Below are 12,359 nucleotides of genomic sequence, written 5' to 3' on the forward strand. Positions count from 1 at the left end.
TATTTAAAACTTTTAGGCCTTCTCATGTGTAAATGAAGTCTGATAATGTTCTATGAGGCAAATGGGTGAAAAATGAACAAAAATTAAAAATATGGACCTAGTTGAAGGGAAAGGGAACAAATCTTTCAATATTTGATGAGAAATAAGGACATTTCAGCTGAATTTGCTAAGGTGGGTCTTACACATATATGCACATTAGCTGTAGCGCCCCCATTTGACCGATCGGCACCAAATTTGGAGGGTCTGTCTGAGGTGCAGTGGTACATTAGTGGGTCAAATTTCGTGAAGATCATATGAAGTATACCTCATATTTAGCTGTTTGATTGAAATGAGCATGGAAATGTGGTAGGTTCAGTGTGGCTGGTGGCCATACTGTACAGGCAGGTGAAGCTATCTTTATAAATTATACATAAGGGCAGTGTCCTGATTGATCTACTACCAGAAAGACCTACTTTGGCTAGACATTGTAGTAGTTATAGTAATATGTTATTTATTAAGTTTTTAAATATCACAAGTTAATTCAAATGACTATTATGGACTATCTTGATTTAGCATGACTAACAGAACTTGCAGGACAAATGATTTTAACGAGTAATATGTCACTTTATCAAAAATGACAACAATGTAACTTGAACTGATTTTGCAGGTTTATACAGACATGTTATATTGCTGTAGTGCCCCTGTTTGACTGATTGGCATGAAAATTGGAGGGCCCTTCCCCAGTAATGTCCTACAATATATATTTAAGTTTCGTGATGATTGGCTGAGGCACGCCTCAGATATAGCTGTCTGATTGAAATGGGTGTGGCACCAGTATGGTGTGGGTGTGGCTGGTGGCCATACCACATGGAAAGTTTCAGATTTTTTTAATATTTCTTTATAAGGACTGTCTCCTGATTAAAATGATCACAGAAATATGAAGGTTTGGTGAAAATCCAAGGAGGTTAAGAAAAAGTACTGTTTTAAGACTTTTACAAAATAGGCAAAAATGGCAAGAGATATGATGAAGTTCTTTATGCCATTAAATTTGTCATGAGCTAGTGGATAGCGTAAACAACAATTGTTAATTTTATAATTAACAGTTCAGGAGAAATAGGCAGAAATGTGCTGTAGCGCCCCCATATGGCAGACTGACATGTCCATTACAGGGTGGGTTCAGGGTCAGAGTACAAATGTAGAACCCAAATTTGGTTTGGATTGCTCATTGTTTAGCCAGTCAAATGGCTGGTTGATTTTGATTGGCTAATGGTGGCCAGGATTTTACAACTAATGACTGCCATGATACTTGTCTGACCTCAGGCTTGTACGTAGTACATATCTGCCAAATTTCAATTAGATTGGTCAAAGCAGTCAGGAGATATCAGCAGTTTTTAGTTGTAGCGCCCCCTATTGACGAAATGTGGGCTGCATTGTATGGTCACCCCATAATAGAGCAGGGAGGTTGGATTCTAAGTTTGGTTCAGGTAGGCAAAGGTATGGAGAAGTTATAGCAGTCAGACTGAAATAGGCCAAATTTAGGTGTGATTTGGGCGTGGCTAGTGGCCATAAAATTGACAAATGTCAGACTTTCTTGAACAGCTTTTGATCAGGTCAGTGGACTGATCGGTTTGACACCTCATGTGTCTGATTTGGTCCAACAGTGTAGGACTTGAAGGCAGAAGCCAGTTTCACAAATTATGCAAATTAGCAAAAAATCTAAGTAGGTGGAGCTTCATAGTCCAAATGGCAAGTTGGTAGTGCAAAGCTGTCTGTATCAGGAGAAAAAATAAATTCAATTGTAGGACTAATAGGACAGGAGATATGGACTGAAACGCATTGAGGGGCGCTAGAGCGCCCCCATCTGGCTGACAGGACTGGGTCAGAGAATCTGAGTAGCGGGTAGGAATTGACATCATCTTACCAAGTTTGGTTGGTCTAGCTCTTACGGTTTAGGCTGTACATTCAGTTTTAGGGCAGGAAAAAAATAATAATAATAATAATAATAATAATAAAAATAATAATAATAATAATAATAATAATAATAATAATAATAATAATAATAATAATCCTAAGAAAAACAATAATGGTCCATAAGCATTTCATGCTTTGGACCCTTAATAAAAAGAAAAACCGTAAGAAAAACAATAATGGTCCATAAGCATTTCATGCTTTGGACCCTTAATAATAATAATAATAATAATCCTAAGAAAAACAATAAGGTTCCATAAGCATTTCATGCTTTGGACCCTTAATAATAATCCTAAGAAAAACAATAAGGTTCCATAGCATTTCATGCTTTGGACCCTTAATAAAGATAACTGCAAGCAGTGACAATCGGGTCCAAAGCTAATGGAAAGAAGCAATGAAGAGGAATGAAGTGAATGGCATAAAATTAGAAGTTCACTAATTATTGGAAATGAAGTACAGACTGTAATTGATGAGCAATGCATTTAAATTGGCAGAAAATAGGAAATGCTTCTATGAGATGATACCTAACATTTGAACATTACCGTGGAAATGTTTATCAAGGTACGATGAAGGGAAAAGGGTAGATGAGAAACCGAAGGGAAATGTGGTGACTAGCTGTTTGAGAAATATTGCAATTGCTGCAGTGTACACAGGATGAAGTAACATTGAAGTTTGATAGATTTCTAAAACTTAAATGGCAGAAATATATAACCAGATTAAAAATATTGACTTAGATGAAGGGAAAGGTGATTAATATTTAAATGTTTAAATAAACAATAAGGAGATGTCAGCTGCATTAACCAAGGTTGTTGTTAGACATATTATGACAGTGGCTAAATTGCAAATGAAGTGCAGACTGTAACTGATGACCAATGCATTGAATTAGTCAGAAAGTATGAAAATGGTAGATAAGAAACAGAAGGGAAATGTGGTGACTAGCTGATGGAAAAAATTGAAATTGCTGCAGTGTACATCACTGAAGTTTGATACATTTCTAAAAGTCAAATGGCAGGATAATGAAACCAATTTATTAATATTGACTGAGGTGAAGGGAATGGTGATTAATATTTAAATATTTGATGAGAAATAAGCTAATTTCAGTTGCATTAACCAAGGTTGGTCTTAGAAATATTATGACAGTGGCTAAATTGTAAATGAAGTACAGACTGTAACTGATGGCCAATGCATTTAAATAGTCAGAAAGTAGGAAATGCTTCTATGATAAGATAATTGCTGACATTTTGAACATTGACTTTGATATGTTGATTAAGATACGATAAAGGGAATATGGTAGATGAGAAACAGATGGGACATGTGGTGACTAGCTGTTGGAAGAAATTGCAATTGTTGCACTGTACACAGCCTGAAGTATCTCTGAACTTTGATACATTTCTAAAAGTGAAATGAAATGAAAATGTCAATAATCTTTGAAGGTTTGATGAAAAATAAAGAAATTTCAGCTGCATTAACTATGAGTATATTTTGACAGTGGCAGAAGCGCCCCCGTTTAACCGAATGTCACCAAAGTTAGATGGTCTATTCATAGTCCAGTGCTACAGAAGTGAGTCAAATTTTGTGAGAATTCGATGAAGTATGAATGAGGTTTAGCAGATTTAATGAATACGGTATGGAAATAGTGAGGCCAGCAGGTGGAGTTAGCGCTACATTTGAAAATTGGTAGTATGCAGTCCCTGGTGTGGCAGTTTGACTACTGCCATTAGCAGAAGCAGCCTTAGTACAACAATATAAGATACAATATATAACCATTTGCTGAAGTGCCTCAGCCCAAAAGAATTTGTTTTTTGTGTCAGATGGTCTAAGTAGACGGTAGAAATAGGCACCTGCATAACTAATATTTTAAGTCTAGATCATACAAGTTAAGCTTACTTTACAGTACCTCAGTGAACACATGCTGTCTTGTATATTAAAAAAAACAAGTGGCTTACTGCATTTGTAAAGTATTCTTCTAGACATGAGAAGCCCTGAAAGAATTTAATGCCATTAATGAAATACAGGACGAACTCCACCTGCTGGCTAATGTATAAAAAAAATCCAAAAAACTGCAATATAAATAGAGCACCATCTCCACCTACTGGCCAATTTAATACAAAAAAGCAAAAAATCTGCAATATATACTGCCTGGCTTATAATTAAAATCTGATAATTTTCTATAAGTCAAATAGCAGAAAAATGAAAGGAGCTTAATAATATGGACTGAGGTGAAGGGAAAGTTAATTCCTTTAAAGTATTATGAAGGATATTTCAGCTGAATTAGCCAAGGTAGGTATTAGACATACTAGGAAAGTGGCTGTACCGCTCCAGATTGACTGATCGCCACCAAACTTGGAAGATTTGTCTGTAGTCCAGTCATACAGAAGTGAATCAAATTTTGTAAGGATCAGATGAAGCATGCCTGAGATTTAGCTGTTTGAATGAAATGGGAATGGAAATGGTTTGGCCAGCAGGTGGAGTCAGCGCTCCATTTTAGAAATGATATTAAATGCTTTCTGACTTTCTCATTTGTAAATGAAGTCTGATAATGTTGTATAAGGCAAATTGGTGAAAAATGAAAGGAAATTAAAAATATGGACTAAGGTGAAGGGAAAGGTAACAATTCTTTGAAGGTTTCATGAGGAATAAGGACATTTCAGCTGAATCTGTTAAGGTGGCTCTTAGACATAATACAACATTGGCTGTAGTGCCCCCATTTGCCCGATCACCACCAAACATAGATGGTCTGTCTGTAGTCCACTCCTGCAGGAGACAGTCAAATTTTGTGAAGATTGGGAGAAGCATGCCTGAGATTTAGCTGTTTGAATGAAATGGAAATGGAAATGGTGTGGCCAGCAGGTGGAGTCAACGCTCCATTTTAGAAATGCTATTTAATACTTTTAGGCCTTCTCATGTTTAAATGAATTCTGATAATGTTCTGAGGCAAATGGGTGAAAAATGAACAGAAATTAAAATATGGACCTAGTTGAAGGGAAAGCAAACAATTCTTTGAATGTTTGAAGAGAAATAAGGACATTCCAACTGAATTTGCTAAGGTGGGTCTTAGAAATATATAGACAGTGGCTGTAGCTCCCCCATTTGACCGATCGGCACCAAAGTTGGAAGGTCTGTCTGTGGTCTATGGTTACATTAGCTGGTCAAATTTTATGAGGATTGGATGAAGAATGCCTCAGATTTAGCTGTTTGATTGAAATGAGCATGGAAATGGTGCAGGTTTGGTGTAGTTGGTGGCCATAGCATACAGGTAGGTCAAGTTATTTTTATAAATTATCCATAAGGGCCGTGTCATGATTGATCTACTACCAGAATGACCTTCTTGGGCTGGACATTGTAGTAGTTATAGCAATATGTTATTTATTAAGTTTTTAAATGTCACAAGGGAATGCAAATGACAATTAGGCATTGCATATTTCTTGATTTGGCATAACTAAGAGAACTTGCAATACAAAAGATTTCAACCAGTCATATGTCACTGGAACAGAAATGAGATAAATGTAAGTTGTACTGATTTTGCAGGTTTATAAAGACATGTTATATTGCTGTAGCGCCCCCGTTTGACTGATCGGCACCAAATTTGGAAGGTCTGTCTGTAGTCCACTGATACAGAAGGGAATCAAATTTTGTTAGGATTGGATGAAGCATGCCAGAGATATAACTGTTTGATTGAAATGGGCATGGAAATCATTTGGCCAGCAGGTGGAGTCAACACTCCATTTTAGAAATGCTATTTAAAACTTTTAGGCCTTCTCATGTGTAAATGAAGTCTGATAATGTTCTATGAGGCAAATGGGTGAAAAATGAACAAAAATTAAAAATATGGACCTAGTTGAAGGGAAAGGGAACAAATCTTTCAATATTTGATGAGAAATAAGGACATTTCAGCTGAATTTGCTAAGGTGGGTCTTACACATATATGCACATTAGCTGTAGCGCCCCCATTTGACCGATCGGCACCAAATTTGGAGGGTCTGTCTGAGGTGCAGTGGTACATTAGTGGGTCAAATTTCGTGAAGATCATATGAAGTATACCTCATATTTAGCTGTTTGATTGAAATGAGCATGGAAATGTGGTAGGTTCAGTGTGGCTGGTGGCCATACTGTACAGGCAGGTGAAGCTATCTTTATAAATTATACATAAGGGCAGTGTCCTGATTGATCTACTACCAGAAAGACCTACTTTGGCTAGACATTGTAGTAGTTATAGTAATATGTTATTTATTAAGTTTTTAAATATCACAAGGTAATTCAAATGACTATTATGGACTATCTTGATTTAGCATGACTAACAGAACTTGCAGGACAAATGATTTTAACGAGTAATATGTCACTTTATCAAAAATGACAACAATGTAACTTGAACTGATTTTGCAGGTTTATACAGACATGTTATATTGCTGTAGTGCCCCTGTTTGACTGATTGGCATGAAAATTGGAGGGCCCTTCCCCAGTAATGTCCTACAATATATATTTAAGTTTCGTGATGATTGGCTGAGGCACGCCTCAGATATAGCTGTCTGATTGAAATGGGTGTGGCACCAGTATGGTGTGGGTGTGGCTGGTGGCCATACCACATGGAAAGTTTCAGATTTTTTTAATATTTCTTTATAAGGACTGTCTCCTGATTAAAATGATCACAGAAATATGAAGGTTTGGTGAAAATCCAAGGAGGTTAAGAAAAAGTACTGTTTTAAGACTTTTACAAAATAGGCAAAAATGGCAAGAGATATGATGAAGTTCTTTATGCCATTAAATTTGTCATGAGCTAGTGGATAGCGTAAACAACAATTGTTAATTTTATAATTAACAGTTCAGGAGAAATAGGCAGAAATGTGCTGTAGCGCCCCCATATGGCAGACTGACATGTCCATTACAGGGTGGGTTCAGGGTCAGAGTACAAATGTAGAACCCAAATTTGGTTTGGATTGCTCATTGTTTAGCCAGTCAAATGGCTGGTTGATTTTGATTGGCTAATGGTGGCCAGGATTTTACAACTAATGACTGCCATGATACTTGTCTGACCTCAGGCTTGTACGTAGTACATATCTGCCAAATTTCAATTAGATTGGTCAAAGCAGTCAGGAGATATCAGCAGTTTTTAGTTGTAGCGCCCCCTATTGACGAAATGTGGGCTGCATTGTATGGTCACCCCATAATAGAGCAGGGAGGTTGGATTCTAAGTTTGGTTCAGGTAGGCAAAGGTATGGAGAAGTTATAGCAGTCAGACTGAAATAGGCCAAATTTAGGTGTGATTTGGGCGTGGCTAGTGGCCATAAAATTGACAAATGTCAGACTTTCTTGAACAGCTTTTGATCAGGTCAGTGGACTGATCGGTTTGACACCTCATGTGTCTGATTTGGTCCAACAGTGTAGGACTTGAAGGCAGAAGCCAGTTTCACAAATTATGCAAATTAGCAAAAAATCTAAGTAGGTGGAGCTTCATAGTCCAAATGGCAAGTTGGTAGAGCAAAGCTGTCTGTATCAGCAGAAAAAATAAATTCAATTGTAGGACTAATAGGACAGGAGATATGGACTGAAACGCGTTGAGGGGCGCTAGAGCGCCCCCATCTGGCTGACAGGACTGGGTCAGAGAATCTGAGTAGCGGGTAGGAATTGACATCATCTTACCAAGTTTGGTTGGTCTAGCTCTTACGGTTTAGGCTGTACATTCAGTTTTAGGGCAGGAAAAAAATAATAATAATAATAATAATAATAATAAAAATAATAATAACTAGAAACTGCAGGCAGTTACTGAAGGGTCCAAAGGGTATGACAAGTAGGACAGGTAGGACAGGTAGGACAAGTAATAGAGCAATAACGGCAGGGGACTGGTGACCAGGAAAGTAGAAAGTCATACAGAATTAGACTGCCATAACAGGATGGAGATTTAACGTAGCTCTAATGTGACAGGAGATGTAGAGCAAACCGTAGAGGAGGGTACTAACAAGTCAGACAGAAATACAGGTCAGCAGATGTCAGACAGAACAGAACTTGTTTGGGTCAGATGGTTTGAGTAGAAGGTAGAAATCAGGATGGAGATTGTTGAGTGTTGGTCTAACAGGTCAAGAAATGTAGGACAGAATGTAGAACCCTGTGGTGTAGTGCCTGAACCTGACTGAATGCATTGTTTTGGTCAGATGGTCTGAGTAGTAGGTAGAAATCAGGATATAGATTAGTTAGTATCGGTCTAACAGGTCAGCAAATGTAGGACAGAATGTAGAACCCTGTGGTGTAGTGCCTGAACCTGACTGAATGCATTGTTTTGGTCAGATGGTCTCGGTAGTAGGTAGAAATCAGGATATAGATTAGTTAGTATCGGTCTAACAGATCAGCAAATGTAGGACATAATGTAGAACCCTGTGGTGGAGTGCCTTAGCCTGACTGAATGCATTGTTTTGGTCAGATGGTCTCGGTAGTAGGTAGAAATCAGGATATAGATTAGTTAGTATCGGTCTAACAGGTCAGCAAATGTAGGACAGAATGTAGAACCCTGTGGTGGAGTGCCTGAACCTGACTGAATGCATTGTTTTGGTCAGATGGTCTCGGTAGTAGGTAGAAATCAGGATATAGATTAGTTAGTATCGGTCTAACAGGTCAGCAAATGTAGGACAGAATGTAGAACCCTGTGGTGGAGTGCCTTAGCCTGACTGAATGCATGGTTTGGGTCAGATGGCCTGACTAGTTGGTAGATTTAGGGACCTTCATACCTGGTCTGGTAAGTCTAGATATTACAGAGTTGCTTTTTTATACTGCCTGTGTAAACATAGGCTGTGTTGCATATTCTTAACAAAGTGCTGAGTTGCGTAGTGTCACATGTAACAGCAGTAATATCATGCTGTATCGTATTCTAGGTTATACATTTAGACAGGAGAAAGGCTAAAAGTATTGAAGGCATTATTGAAATGGAGCGCTGACTCCACCTGCTGGCCAATTTATTATAAAATTGTAATTGCTGCAGTGTACACAGCCTGAAGAAAGATTGAAGTTTGAAAGATTTGTAAAAGTCAAATGGCAGGAAAATATAAGCAGATTAAAAATATGGACTTAGATGAAGGGAAAGGTGATTAATATTTTAATTTTTAAATAAACAATAAGCAGATTTCAGCTGCATTAACAAAGGTTAGTCTTAGACAGATTAAGACAGTGGCTGTAGGGCCCCCGTTTGACCTATTGCCTCCAAACTTGGAAGGTCTTTCTGAAGTCTAGTAACACAGATGTGCGTCAAATTTTGTGAGGATTGGATGAAGCATGCCAGAGATATAGCTATTTGAATGAAATGGGCATGGAAATAGTGTGGCCAGCAGGTGGAGTCAGCGCTCCATTTTAGAAATTATATTGAATACTTTCAGGCCTTCTTATGTGTAAATTAAGTCTGATAATGTTCTATGAGGCAAATGGGTGAAAAATGAAAGTGAATAAAAAATATGGACTAAGGTGAAGGGAAAGGTAAGAATTCTTTCAAGGTTTTATGAGAAATAAGGACATTTCAGCTGAATTTGCTAAGGTGGGTCTTAGACATATATGGACAGTGGCTGTAGCGCCCCCGTTTGACCGATTGGCACCAAAATTGGAGGGTCTGTCTGAGGTCCCTTACTACATTAGCCGGTCAAATTTGATGAGGATTGGATGAAGAATGCCTCAGATTTAGCTGTTTGATTGAAATGAGCATGGAAATGCTGTAGGTTCAGTGTGGCTGGTGGCCATACTGTACAGGCAGGAGAAGTTATCTTTATAAATTATACATAAGGGCAGTGTCCTGATTGATCTACTACCAGAATGACCTACTTCGGCTGGACATTGCAGTAGTGATAGTAATATGTTATTTATTAAGTTTTTAAATATGACAAGGGAATGCAAATGACTATCATGCGACATTGCATATATCTTGATTTGGCATGAATCACTGAAATTGCTGGACAAATGATTTTAACCAGTGAAATGTCACTGGATCAACAATTAGATAAATGTAAGATGAACTGATTTTGCAGGTTTACACAGACATGTTATGTTGCTGTAGCGCCCCTGTTTGACCGATCGGCACAAAATTTGGAGGGCCCTTCCGCAGTAATGTCTTACATTATGGATTTAAGTTTGGTGATGATTTGGTGAGACATGCCTGAGATATAGCTGTCTGATTGAAATGGGCGAGGCACCAGTACAGTCAGGGTGTCCCTGGTGGCCATACCTTACCGAAAGTTTATGTTTTTTCTGTGAATCTTTAAAAGGACTGTCTCCTGATTATAATGACAACAGACTTATGTAGATTGGCCGAAAATCCTAGGAGATGAATGAAAAAGCCTGTTTTTATAAAAATATAAATTGTGCAAAAACGCAAAGATGAAGAGAAAAGCTCTATATGTGGTTTGATTTGTCATGACATAGTGGATTAGACTGGCAATAAATTTCAACTGTAGGCATGACAGTTCTACAGATATAGGCAGAAATGTAAATCAGGGCACTGTAGCGCCCCCATGTGGCTCAGTGAGGTGTCCTTTGTATAGTGGGCTGCGGGTCGTAGGCCAAATATACCACCAAAAGTTGGTCTTGATTGGTCATTGATAAGCCTGTCAAATGGCTGCTCGATTTTGATTGGCTGATGGCGGCCACTCTTTAAGCAATAATGACTGCCATTGTATGTGACTGACCTCAGGCTGGGCCCTAGTACATATCTGCCAAATTTCAGTTTGATTGGCCAAGGCAGTCAGGAGATATTGCCAGTTTTTAGTTGTAGCGCCCCCTATGGACGAAATGCAGCCCGCCTTGGACCGTGTCCCCAGAATGGTGTAGGGAGGTAGCATTTCAAATTTGGTCAAGGTAGGCCAAGGCACGGCCAAGTTATAGCCGTTAGACCAAAACGGGCCAAATTTGGATATTGTTTGGGCATGGCTAATGGCCGTAGGATATAAAAATGTCTGAATTTTGTTAATGATTCTTGATCAGCTGAGAATTCTGATTCGTCTGACACCTCATTTGTCTGATTTGGTAGGACAAGCTTTGACTGTAAGGAAAAAGTATGATTTGCAAATTATGCAAATTAGCAAAAAATCTAAGTAGGCGGAGCTTCATGGTCCCATTGACTTTTTGGTAGGGCATGGCTGTCTGCATCAGTAGAAAAAAGAATTTCGAACGTAGGACAAACAGGACAGGAGATATCGTCCAAAACGCGTTGGGGGGCGCTACGGCGCCCCCCTTTGGCTGAGTCGGACGGGTCGGACACGCTGAGTAGTGGGTAGGAATTGCAATCATCCTACCAAATTTGGTCGGCCTAGGACTTACGGTTTAGGCTGGGCATTCAGTTTTACGGCAGAAAAATAATAATAACTAGAAACTGCAAGCAGTTACGAATGGGTCCAAAGCGTAGGACAATCGGACTGGTAGGACAGTAGAGGAATAAGGGCAGAGATCCGGCGGCCAGGGTAGTAAAAAGTCAGACAGAATTAGACTGCCATAACAGGATGCAGATTTAGCATAGCTCTAATGCGACAGGAGATGTAGGGCAAACCGTAGAGGAGGATACCAACAAGTCAGACAGAACTACAGGTCAGCAGATGTCAGACAGAAGAGAACTTGTTTCGGTCAGATGGTTTGAGTAGAAGGTAGAAGTCATGATGTAGATTGTTGAGTGTCGGTCTAACAGGTCAGGAAATGTAGGATAAAATGTAGAACCCTGTGGTGTAGTGCCTGAACCTGACTGAATGCATTGTTTTGGTCAGATGGTCTGAGTAGTAGGTAGAAATCAGGATATAGATTAGTTAGTATCGGTCTAACAGGTCAGAAAATGTAGGACAGAATGTAGAACCCTGTGGTGGAGTGCCTTAGCCTGACTTAATGCATGGTTTTGGTCAGATGGCCTGACTAGTTGGTAGATTTAGGCACCTTCATACCTGGTCTGGTAAGTCTAGATATTACAGAGTTGATTTTTTATACTGCCTGTGTAAACATAGGCTGCGTTGCATATTCTTAACAAAGTGCTGAGTTGCAGGAGTGTGACATGTAACAGCAGTAATATCATGCTGTATCATATTCTAGGTTGTACATTTAGACAGGAGAAAGGCTAAAAGTATTGAAGGCATTATTTAAATGGAGCGCTGACTCCACCTGCTGGCCAATTTATTATAAAATTGTAATTGCTGCAGTGTACACAGCCTGAAGAAAGATCAAAGTTTGAAAGATTTGTAAAAGTCAAATGGCAGGAAAATATAAGCAGATTAAAAATATGGACTTAGATGAAGGGAAAGGTGATTAATATTTTAATTTTTAAATAAACAATAAGCAGATTTCAGCTGCATTAACCAAGGTTGGTCTTAGACATATTAGAACAGCGGCTGTAGCACCCCAATTTGACCGATTGCCACCAAACTTGGAAGGTCTGTCTGTAGTCCAGTGACACAGAAGCGAGTCAA

The sequence above is a fragment of the Paramormyrops kingsleyae genome, unplaced genomic scaffold (genome assembly GCF_048594095.1).
Source record: "Paramormyrops kingsleyae isolate MSU_618 unplaced genomic scaffold, PKINGS_0.4 ups40, whole genome shotgun sequence".
NCBI classification, from domain to species: domain Eukaryota; kingdom Metazoa; phylum Chordata; class Actinopteri; order Osteoglossiformes; family Mormyridae; genus Paramormyrops; species Paramormyrops kingsleyae.